This window comes from Anguilla anguilla, chromosome 12 (genome assembly GCF_013347855.1).
Source record: "Anguilla anguilla isolate fAngAng1 chromosome 12, fAngAng1.pri, whole genome shotgun sequence".
Taxonomy (NCBI): domain Eukaryota; kingdom Metazoa; phylum Chordata; class Actinopteri; order Anguilliformes; family Anguillidae; genus Anguilla; species Anguilla anguilla.
In genome coordinates this window covers 18506659-18518762 of record NC_049212.1, presented here as the reverse complement: position 1 = coordinate 18518762, position 12104 = coordinate 18506659, and positions in this window count along the sequence as shown.

Genomic DNA, 12104 nt, shown 5'->3' with positions numbered 1-12104 from the left:
ATGATCAATAAATCATTTCAATCAATCAATCAACAGGTATCCACCCACTGATTGCCATTCTTGATTGGCTGAATCAAATTCAAATTCCAGCCAATTACAGCCCAGCAGCCTGTGTAAAAACCCACCTGTCGGCCCACCTGTCAGCCATCTTTGCCATTGATTTGTGTTGTGTGAGTTTGTGCCTGGTTTAGCATTTATTATGTGTGCATGGGCTATTTTGATTTATGTCACATTTTTGCCTGCTGTATTCTTTTCTTTTGTGGTAGATTAGTTAAGTTTGATTTAATTTTAAGATGGTCCTGGTTTTGTTTGTTGTTTTGGCCTTTAAAGGGAAGTAACATAAGTTAAAAGTGACATGGTATGCCAGTTTTGCAAAGTACAGGAGAGTAGTTTTATTTACAAAACGGTGCAACAAAGAAAGAAAAAAAGACTAGGATGAGTCCAGGACAAAACGGCAAACAAAACTAAGATTCCCCATTCATATTAATATGCTTTCACAGTTCTACTAACATTTCTGTAGTCGGCCCTCCTCAGTGAGAAATCAAATGCAAAGATAAAACTTTGGCTTAAATAATTGTGCCTTCACCAGCTTAAAAAAAAAAATTTTTACAAATTCTACATTTACCACAGTAGGTTTTTTTTTCCATTTACCGTCAGCTTGTTTTACATTTACAGGAAGCCTCACATTTACCAGGGGTTTTACATTTACTTTATGTGTTTGTAGGAAAGGCTATGCTGTTCTTTGCATGTGGATGTTCATGAGTTTTAACACATTCTTTCTATCCCCAGCTCTGCAATCAACATAGACAACTAGATGCATCAATCAATCGACACCAAGTAAGACCATAGTTATGTACTTTCCACTGGTTGGATGCCACTGTGCTCAAGACTTCTGCTCTTTTTTTTTTTTTTTTTTTTTTTTTTTGGCTGTGTGGAGATTGTTGCTTATGCTTGGTGAGAGTTGTTGTCAAGAAGTGAAGATAATATTTTTGAAGTTTGGATTCCTGTGAGGAATTTGTGGTGATTTTGGTATAATTTTCTTCTGGTTTATGGCTGTGTTGCTGCTGTGCTGTTCAGAAGTGATTGCTGCTGACTGGACATTGCTGCTGTCTTTGTATTTTCTGGACTGATAATGTAGCGATCTGATGATATTGTGATGTTGTGAATTAATTGTAGCTGTATAGATCTTAGCTGTGTTGTTGCCGAAGCCCTGGTACTGACTTGAGTGTTAGTGGCATTTTAGAGAGAGAGAGTAGTTTAAGTGAGGAGCTAGAAGCATTGCTGCTGCTGTTGCACGGTTGGTGGTGGTGGTGGGTTGTAGGTGGGTCTGCCAGAAGACATCAAAGGTAAGGAGCTGGTTATGTACTTTCACTGGTGGAATGCCGCTGTGCTGAAGTGCTGTGTTTCTTTTGGCTTTTTGGAGGTTGTTGCTTATGTTACACTAGGTGAGGAGTGAAGATTATATTTTTAATTAGGGCAAAATGTGCAGATTATTTTGATTTCCATTTTGGTGCCGTCATTGTTTTTCTGGACTGATTGTCATGATGTGAATTAATTGTAGGTGTATAGATCTTAGCTGTGTGTTGCTGCTTAGCTGTGTGTTGCTGAAGGTTCTGGTGCTGATTTGAGAGTTAGTGGCATTTGAGAGAGTAGTTTAGGTGAGAAGCTAGAAGTAGTGCTGCTGCTGCTGCACGGTTGGTGGTGGTGGTGGGTTGTAGGTGGGTCTGCCAGAAGACATCAAAGGTAAGGAGCTGGTTATGTACTTTCACTGGTGGAATGCCGCTGTGCTGAAATGCTGTGTTTCTTTTGGCTTTTTGGAGGTTGTTGCTTATGTTACACTAGGTGAGGAGTGAAGATTATATTTTTAATTAGGGCAAAATGTGCAGATTATTTTGATTTCCATTTTGGTGCCGTCATTGTTTTTCTGGACTGATTGTCATGATGTGAATTAATTGTAGGTGTATAGATCTTAGCTGTGTGTTGCTGCTTAGCTGTGTGTTGCGGAATGTTCTGGTGCTGATTTGAGAGTTAGTGGCCTTTGAGAGAGTAGTTTAGGTGAGATTGTCATGATGTGAATTAATTGTAGGTGTATAGATCTTAGCTGTGTGTTGCTGCTTAGCTGTGTGTTGCTGAAGGTTCTGGTGCTGATTTGAGAGTTAGTGGCCTTTGAGAGAGTAGTTTAGGTGAGAAGCTAGAAGCAGTGCTGCTGCTGCACGGTTGGTGGTGGTGGTGGTGGGTTGTAGGTGGGTCTGCCAGAAGACATCAAAGGTAAGGAGCTGGTTATGTACTTTCACTGGTGGAATGCCGCTGTGCTGAAATGCTGTGTTTCTTTTGACTTTTTGGAGATTGTTGCTTATGTTACACTAGGTGAGGAGTGAAGATTATATTTTTAATTAGGGCAAAATGTGCAGATTATTTTGATTTACATTTTGGTGCTGTCATTGTTTTTCTGGACTGATCATGCTGTGATGATGATAATATGATGTGAATCAATTGCAGGTGTATAGATCTTAGCTGTGTGTTGCTGAAGGTTCTGGTGCTGATTTGAGAGTTAGTGGCCTTTGAGAGAGTATTTTAGGTGAGAAGCTAGAAGCAGAGCTGCTGCTGCACGATTGGTGGTGGGTTGTAGGTTTCCAGAAGACATCAAAGGTACGGGCATGCTTAAATTTATTTCAAAGCTGGTTTTTGCTGCTGGTTTTTTCAAATGTGTTGATGCTGTTTTTTTTTTTTTTGTTTTTTGTTTTTTCAATGATGCTGATGCAGTGATGGGAAAACTGTGATACTACAGTGTATGTTTTATGGTCTTAAAGAAATATAGGAACTTGGAATTTATTACAATGGTTTCAGGTTTTTTGAGTGAAGGTCTTTGGTTGCTTTTTTGTTGTGCTGGTACGTGTTTTTTAGAGAGAACGTGTGGGGAAAAATGTTACTGGCAGAGTAGCTTGTAGATGCATGCAGATTTTAGCTTTGAGCTTAGAAGGGCTTGGTGGTTATCTGTGTTGCAGATGATTAGATGATTGTCTGTAGTAAATCTGTAAAATAGGATTTGAGTGGTCTGACTGGCTTACTGACTGAGGTTCAGAGTTTGCTTGTCCATGTCCATGGCTATGGTGTCTATAGTGTATGTGCCCTGAGATGGATAGGTGCACCTCTAGCCCAATTCATGTTGGGATAGGCTCCAGTCAACTCCCTCCCCCCATTACCCCCGTCTCTGGTGAGACATGGTGAGTATGAATAGAATGAGACCGATGGTGAGTATGAATAGAATGAGACGGAAGTGGACAAGTTGAGTGGGAGAAATCATCACACTGGAGCTGACCATATCATGGAAATAGATCTGATGAAGATGATGAAAATAAGCTGCTGATGTGCTATTCAGTTGTGGAAGAGATGCTTGAGTGGATGCAGATGGAGGAGAAGAGCTTTGTTATCCTGCTGTAGAAGTGTCTTGTTTTTCGGGTGAACATGACAAGACGGATCATCGCGCTATAGAACTAGGCATGACCTGGCTCGATGCAGAGGTTGGCCTGCACTACATTGAAGGTTTGGACCAGGATCTTGTCAAGGTAGACTGCAGGCTGTTGTTGGAATGTGCTGAAGTATCTGTTCCATTAGCCATTTGAACATTGCTGGGCTGTCTTGGGATGAGCCGTTGCCAGAATAGGGACCTGCTAATAACCACTGGGGGTTGAGTCGGCTGAACCAGTTAACACCTGCTATAATGTCCAGGATGTAGTCAATGCTGGGAAGAGGCTACAAAGCTTTGCAAGTCACTGTGTTCAACTGCCTGTTGTCCACACAGAATTGAAGGGAGATTTTTCTTCCACACCAGCACTGTTAGGGACTCGCAGTGACTCTGGGATGGACAGATCATGGCTGCTGCTAACCTCTCCCAGACCATAGCCTCCGCCTCCTCCCGGCCCTGGGTCTCTCATTGAGACTGGCTGGACTTTGTTCACCGGAAGGGACTACACAAGCTTGGAGAAGACTGTGCTGACAGCATCAGGCCTTGGGTCTCAGGAACACCACCTTTCTCCCCTTTCTGCATCTAGTCATCTGAGTGATGTATTGTCCTTTTCACAGCCATTGTGTCACAGGGTGAGTAGTTGAACCACCTCCCAAGGTTTCTGACTGGCTTCTCTGTTTGTGCTAGAATCCGCTCTCCATCCACTTTGAACCAAGTGATTGTCATCCGCCTTGTCCTTGTGTCTCTTCACTACAAGCCTCCTTGAGTCGCTGAATCTGAAGGTCATTCTGGCTTGGGCAATGGATCTGTCTAGGTCTTCAAACACTGATCTCTCCTCTTTCACTGACTGTAGTGATGGTCATGCTGTCTGTGAAAGTTCATGTCAGTGGTTGCCACACCTTGGATTTTGTCTTAGGCCCTCTACTTGGTCTTTCAGCAGAGTCCACAAGGAAGTAAACAGCAGCTATGATGAACACTGTGCACCTTGTTACTGCCCAGCCTCTACTGTTTGGTAGTATAGTCACATACTGTTACACTCACCCTGAAATAATTAAAAAAAAATAAAATAAAATAAATAAATAAAAATAAAAAATAAAAATCTAATAAAAATAAAAAAATAGTAGAAATAATATAACCGTGATAAAACCCAAACCTTAATAAATGTATTTCAGAAAATTATACTTAAAAAATAATAAATAAAAAAAATAAACTCAAAATAAATAGCAATAAATAAATAGTAATTTAGAATAGTTCAGGATGAGTGTTATAGTGTAGGACTGTACAACCAGAGGCTGGGAGTAGCATGGTTATGGGGTGCACAGTGTCCATCATTGCTGTTTACATCCTTGTGGACTCTTCTGAAAGACCAAGCAGAGGGCCCAAGACAAGATCCAACGTGTGGCAACCACTGACATGAACTTTCACAGACAGCATGACCATCACTACAGTCAGTGAAAGAGGAGAGATCAGTGTTTTAAGACCTGGACAGATCCACTGCCTAAGCCAGAATGACCTTCAGATTCAGCGGCTCAAGGAGGCTGGTACTGAAGAGACACAATGACAAGGCGGATGACAATCACTTGGTTCAAAGTGGATAGAGAGCTGATTCCAGCACAAACAGAGAAGCCAATCAGAAGCCTAGGGAAGTGGTCTGGCTGCTCACTGTGATATGGTGAGTGTAAAGAGGACAACACACTGCACACATAGCTAGGTGCAAAGGGTGGAGAAGTGTGGTGTCCCTGTGTAACCCAAGGTCTAGTGCTGTCAGCATGCACTCCTCACCTAACTCCTAAGCCCATTCCGGCGTAAAAACTCACAGTATCAGCAGTGGAACCAGTGGACAAAATCATTAGCAGCTAACCTCCAAAGATTCCAAAAGCTTCAGCAAAATTGGTCTAAACAGCAGGGGAACAAAATGGCAGATGCCTTTCAGAGGACTGCGACTGCAAGAACTAAGTGAGGTGAGCATCGGTCAAGGTTCACATTGTGGCTCACAGTGATTTTCAGCTGATGAAAAGAAGACTTTACACTAGGCCTTATTCTCCTGGAAGATCCTTTGCAAAGCCCTTAGATGAGGACTGTGGAGTTGGTGAAGGAGCACAAGCAATACAACTGTGATGGAGGTAATGGTGCCATAGGAAGAGAGGTTGGAGGAAGCCAATGAAATAAATCTACTGAGGTGTCTATCACTTAAGGATGAGTGCATGGGGAAGAGCTGGGCATCTAGGTGCTTACCAGTGGACATGGAATAAGAGGCTTCTAAGGACAATGGATGCAGAGGAAACTGGAGCAAAGGCCGCAACATACATGACAATGTGAAAAACAGCTAAACGGGAAGAAGCAAGAGCATTAAACCATATTTGACTGAAGCGTGCAGAGGAGTGGATCAGCTACCTGGATCAGGCCAGGCCATTGATAACAAAGTTGTCCTCCGAAGAGGGGGGTGGTGGTGGTGGGCAAGAAAAACCTTAGAGTCTTTGCCAGTGGAAGTAGACCCAGGTGGTTTCCCAGGTTAGTTACTCTGAAGGTACCTTAGTGTTTTTTTTTTTTTTTTTTTTTTTCTTTCTTTCACCGTGGGTGGCAAGTGAATTCCAATTCAAACAGAAGCCAGTCAGAAGCCTGGGCTAGACCCGCAAAAACAAAGATGTCATCCAAAGAGTGGGAATGGTGGTGTGAATTGTAGCATGGCTGCACACAAGACATTAGCCCCCCGGTGGCTAGCTAGCCACCTTAACTAGCCTTTGCTACACTAATTCCCCCCCCCCCCTGATTGGAGGAGGACAGGCTGAGTACTGATGTGGTATCAGAGGGTGGCTACGGCAGGTGATGAAGACCAGGTGCTAGCAGAATAACCGTAGAAGAACGAACTCAATAGTCGCAGAGAAGAAGCTGCGCTTTGTCGGAGGAGGTTGGATTTCCATACACTGACCATGCCGTTCAGAGCTTTCCATGCGAGCAACTTCCTCACTTTAAGGTCTTGCTCTGACATTGACCCATGAGCCCAAGTATTTGAAGTCATTGACTTCTTTCAGACCAGTGTCTCCCGTTGTCATTAGAGGTGGATGGTCTGGGAGGATGTTATAGGTGATGACCTTGTTTTTCTTGGCATTTAGCCTAAGACTAACCTTGGCGCACACTGTCTCTACTCTGGTCAAGAGCTCCTGTGCCTGCTCCACTCGGTCAGATAGCAGGCTGATGTCATCTGCATAGTCAAGGTCCATTAGCACTACAGCAGGGAGTCGTCTAGACCTCCTAGGTGTAATAGTGAGGCCGAGTTCCTGCTCCCATCCACTGATGGCCTGCCTAAGTGCATAGTCCAGGACTATAATGAAGAGGAAGGGGGTGAGGGTGTCACCTTGCGACACCCCCGTCAGGATGTCAAACTCCTCGCTGTTACTGTCTGGGGTCACCACTTTGGCTCTTGTGTACATGGTCCCTATGGCCCGGAGTAGATTGGGAGGGACACCGTAAGCCTTGAGTATCCTCATCATACCTCTGTGTACAGAGTCAAATGCCTTTTTGAAGTCGATGAAACACAGCACTGCTGTCAGGTTGTTCTTTTTCACTTCCTCGATGATCCTCCTTAAGGCCAAGATCTGGGTCACGGTGGCCCTCCCCTCTCGAAAGCCATTTTGGTTCTCCCTCAAATGGGGGTCGATACTGCACCGTATCCGGTTTAGTATCATGCGGTTGTACATCTTTGCAATGATGCATGTCAGACTAATGCCACGGTAGTTGTCAGGTTTCGAGAGATCTCCAGATTTCGGCACTGGGATGATGTTAGAGAGAGACCACATATCAGGCTTGGTGTTTCTCATCAGAGCAAGGTTGCAAATCTCCAGGATGATGTCGTCAAGATCGCAATTCTTAAAGACCTCTGGGGGAATGCCATCCGGCCCAGCACTTTTCCCCTGCTTCAGATTGGATTTCACTCTGGCAAACTCCCTAACTGTAAAGGGACCATCATCAATATTGAAATCTGTGAGGACTGCAGGTATCTCCCTCAGCTCCATCCACTGTTGGGTGTGTGCCTAGGAGATTCTGGAAGTGAGTGAACCAGGAGGTCACTCTCTCTTCCGGGCTGTTGCGGTCACAGTGCGGAATGAAGAATCATTGCCAGAATCCTGTCTAAGAATGGAAGCTTTTGGTGTAACAGTGACTATGGATGAGAAGCTTAATTGGATGCGTAAGACTGACGAGCTTGCAGTAAAGTTTAGTTCCTCAGAGGTCAGTGCTGATCTTTCTGTCCATTTAGTTCAAGGATGTAAACCGCAGCTATGATGGACACTGTGCACCCTGTCACTGTGCCACCCCCAGCCTCTTGTTTTGTAGTACAATCACACAGTTGTAACCCTCATCCTGAACTTATCGAAGTAGTTCTGTAGGTTAAATATAATAAGAATAATAATAATAATAATAATAATAAAATAAAATTATAAAATAATAATAATAATAAACAAATAATAAATTAATTAAAAATATTCAACTCTAAACCTAGCCCTAATAAAATTAAAATTTAAAAATGATAAAAAAATAAATAGAATCAATAGAAACATAAATAATAATAATAATTAAAGAATAAATAAAATAATTAAACAATTAATAAAAAAAATAAAAAAAGGTTCAGGATAAGGTTACAGTGTGTGACTGGACACGATTACAAGGTGCATACTGTCGATCATAGCTGCATTCTGCATCCTTGTGGGCTCTGCAGAAAGACCAAGCAGAGGAACTAGAACAAAATCCAAAGTGACGCAGCCACCAACATGAACTTTCACGAATGGCATAACCATCACTATGCAGTCAGTGACAGAGGGGAGATGGGTGCTTGAAGACCTGGACATATCCATTACCTGAGCAAGAGTGACCTTCAAGCCCAGAATTTTGAGAATGCTGGTACTGTTAAAAAGGCAACGGCAAGGAGCATGACGACATTTGACTCAAAGTGGGTGGAGAGTAGATTCCAGTTCTCACAGAGAAGCCAGTCAGACGCCTGGGGAAGGCTGCTCACCCTGACACAGTGAGTGTGTAGAGGATGACAGACCGTGCGCCTGACCGAGTGCAGAGGGTGAAGAAAGGTGGTGTGCCTGATCAACCCAGTCTGTGCATCCTTCAGAAAGTATGTGTGATGGCACCAGAACAACTACTGATGAAAGGAACTCTTCTGAGGATAAAACCAGAGGCAATAGTCATTCTGGTGAGCACATTTGAAGGGTAAATATGTAAATTTAATTTTATTAGGAGGTGAGGGTAGGTTTTCAACATTGTTTACCCCCCACCCCCCCAAGCTTTCATTTTTCAGTTGATTTTACTGCAGGAATGGAAACTCCTGCATCACCAGGATCACAGAATTATTTTAGGTAAGACCCTCACATTTTATTTCAGTTTTTATTGTAAGCAGTTACTTGTATTATAGTGGCTGAAATGTTTTACATGTTTGGTTTGAGGTATAATTTAAAATTTGTTAAGTTAAAAACTTTGCTTTGGGTTTGTAGCTGTTGTATGCTAATAGGGTGTGCAGAGGTGCACTAAACAGGGTGCAGTTCTCTCACTCTGCTGTAGGTGCTCTTAATCTCTTCAAAAGTTTCTAGTTTTGCAGTCACCACACACACACACACACACACACACACACACGCACACACACAACTCAAATTAGCATTCATGCAAACCAGGCAGTGCACATACAGTACAGAACTCTCTCCATGGTAAATGCAAGAAGCCCCTGATTTAAGCTCCTATATACAGTAAAGACGTTTATGGAGGATAAAACAGCAGCATTCTGTGGGCGATTTGAACTTTAGGCCTTTTGCAGGCCACAAATAAGGTCAAATTTGAATGCATAGGCCATATGTCCAAAACATGTTAACTTTATATATGTATATATATAACATACACTGAACAATTCGACCTCACACTCTCCAGTCCGTAACTTTGTCAGTGCGCCACCATAATATAACTGTTCAATACGTGAGTTGTCTTGGTCAAATGTGTCTGTGGTTTTAAAGTGGAGCTCCCGTTGAATCCATATAGCCTGGCAATATTGTAGCCGGTTAACTGAACGTGTAGATGGTACATTATAATGCCGTGTATACTTTCGGTGAACGGTGGGTAGATGTGGTGCAAAAGCAATAATTGAGAAGTAATAGACAATTATTAGTGAGGAAAAGCAGGTTAAAGAAACTTGTTCCTGGCTGGGCTTGAACCTAGGACCCTATGATCTATAGACTGTAACATTGACCACTGAGCCATGATTTTGATTGGTTCGTGAAGATGAAGGATTTGCTGGTGTTTGTAAAATGTCCAATGGGGAGACATTTTGTTTGTGGGTTAGGCGGCAGAAAAAAAAAAAAAAAAAAAAAACTCCACTCAAAATCCCCTTAGTTTGGGGCTTTATTGTGTGGACATGCAAAGTTGTTTATGAATTATCTCTGTTGAAATGGTGTCAGAATGTACAGAAATTAATGGTTTTAAGGGCTGAGTGTCTGTGGCTGTTGTGGTTATTTCTGTGGGGAACCCTGAAACGTGCCAAACTCTCGTTGCTGTATAGCTATGGGGCATGCCGCGCCGCCAAGATGTAACTTGGCGGGATGGCATGCCTGCCATCCCAATTTCCAGCCTGGTCTGTGGTTGCTAGGCCGACTGGCTTGCCTGACACTGGGCATTAGACTTTCAAGTCAAATTACATGATTTACATACTCCAAATCAGCATTTGTAAAGGCTAAAAAAAAAGGAATACATCAAATTATGTCCTTTTTGATATGCTGTGTACATGTGAGACATTATTTAATATGTAATGCATAATGTGACTTGCTATATAAGGCGTTGTAATGGATAACCATGCTTAACATATTTATTATACCACTCTTTATAATAGCATTCCTGCTATGAGCATCCCTGCATGATATTCATTATTGGTGAGGGCGTGACAGTGAGGGGACATTGTTATTGCTACGCTGACATTTCTCAGCTAATCACACCATCCATGTCTTCAGCTCCAGCGGGGGTTTTGGTTCCGATTGTGTCTTATGAGTCAAAATGCTATCATTTTCAATTAATTGTTATGGGAGTACCACAGGGATCTGTGCTGGGTCCTCTACTGTTCTCCATGTACACCAAATCTCTTGGTTCAATTATTAATTCACACGGCTTCTCCTATTATTATTATGCAGACGACACTCAACTCTTCTCTTTCCCCCCCCTCTGCCTCACAGGTTGATGATAAAATATCTTCCTGCCTGGCTGACATCTCTACCTGGATGGCCACCCACCACCTGAAGCTCAACCTCAACAAAAATGAGCTGCTGTTCTTCCCATACAAGACCTCCCTACTACATGAGCTGTCAATCACGGTTGATGGCACCACAGTACAGCCTCTCACTCTGCAAAGAGCCTGGGGGTGGTCCTGGATGACCAGCTGGACCTCAAGGAGCACATCAAGGCACCATCACGGTCCTGCAGATTCCTTTTGTACAACATCAAAAGGATTTGACCATACCTGACTACGCACTCCACCCAGCTGCTTGTCCAAGCTATGGTGACCTCCTGCCTTGATTACTGCAACTCTCTCCTGGAAAGCCTGCCAGCTTGTGCCATACAGCCACTACAGATGATTCAAAATGCCGCTGGCCAACTTATTTTCAGCCATCCCGAATTCTCCCACGTCACTCCTCTGCTGCGGTCACTCCACTGGCTACCAGATGCTGCCAGGATCAGGTTCAAATTCCTGACCCTCGCCTACACTGCAGCCAACGGCCCCTATCTACTTGCAGGACATGATTCGATTCTATGCGCCTGCTCGACCACTCCGCTCTGCAGCAGCAAGGGCGCCTTGCACCCCCTCCCACCCGAGTAAAGGGATCATAGAGCTTCTCCACCCTAACTCCCCAGTGGTAGAACGAACTCCCTGTCCCTCTTCAAACCTCTCCCTCACTACCTATGTTCTGCCATGGTCTTCAGACTATACCTAGACAAACTGCCACCACTCTGTGAATTTTACTTTAAATCCCCCCTTTCATGACACTCATGTTACATGTACCCCCATTCCAGAACTTTTTGTAATTTGTATCTGTCCTAATATTGTAGCTTGTTCTTCTCCCTAGTTTGGCTTGGCATAAGTTAGGTCAGAATAGTATTCACTGTTGAACTGAACTGTGTTCCTGGCTAGAAATAGCTGTACGAAATGAGTATCGTACCATTGAACCTGTGTTTTGTAGTTGTCCAATGACCATGATATGCACTTTTGTACGTTGCTTTGCATAAAAGTGTCTGCTAAATAAATGTAACGTAATTGAAAGCAATTGAGTTCTTAAACACTTGACTTAAAATTTAAAAAAAAAAAAAAAAAAAAAATTCTAAAAACCTACTATTAAAAGGGTTAATACGGTCACCTCAAAAGCCACTGAATGAGAAACCTCATTAAACCATTTAGCAAATATAAATACACATGCATTCGCACAAATGTGGAAACAATATTATATTCAAATTATATATGCATGGCTGTGGCAGGATTGTCTCCGTCTTGTCATGCTCCAGAGTGACCTCTTCTGCTCATTTGGGCACCTGTGCACTATCTGTGCCAACTGTGTATGAGGTGAACATTTACTGCTTGAGTTTTACTGCACACGCGCACACACACACA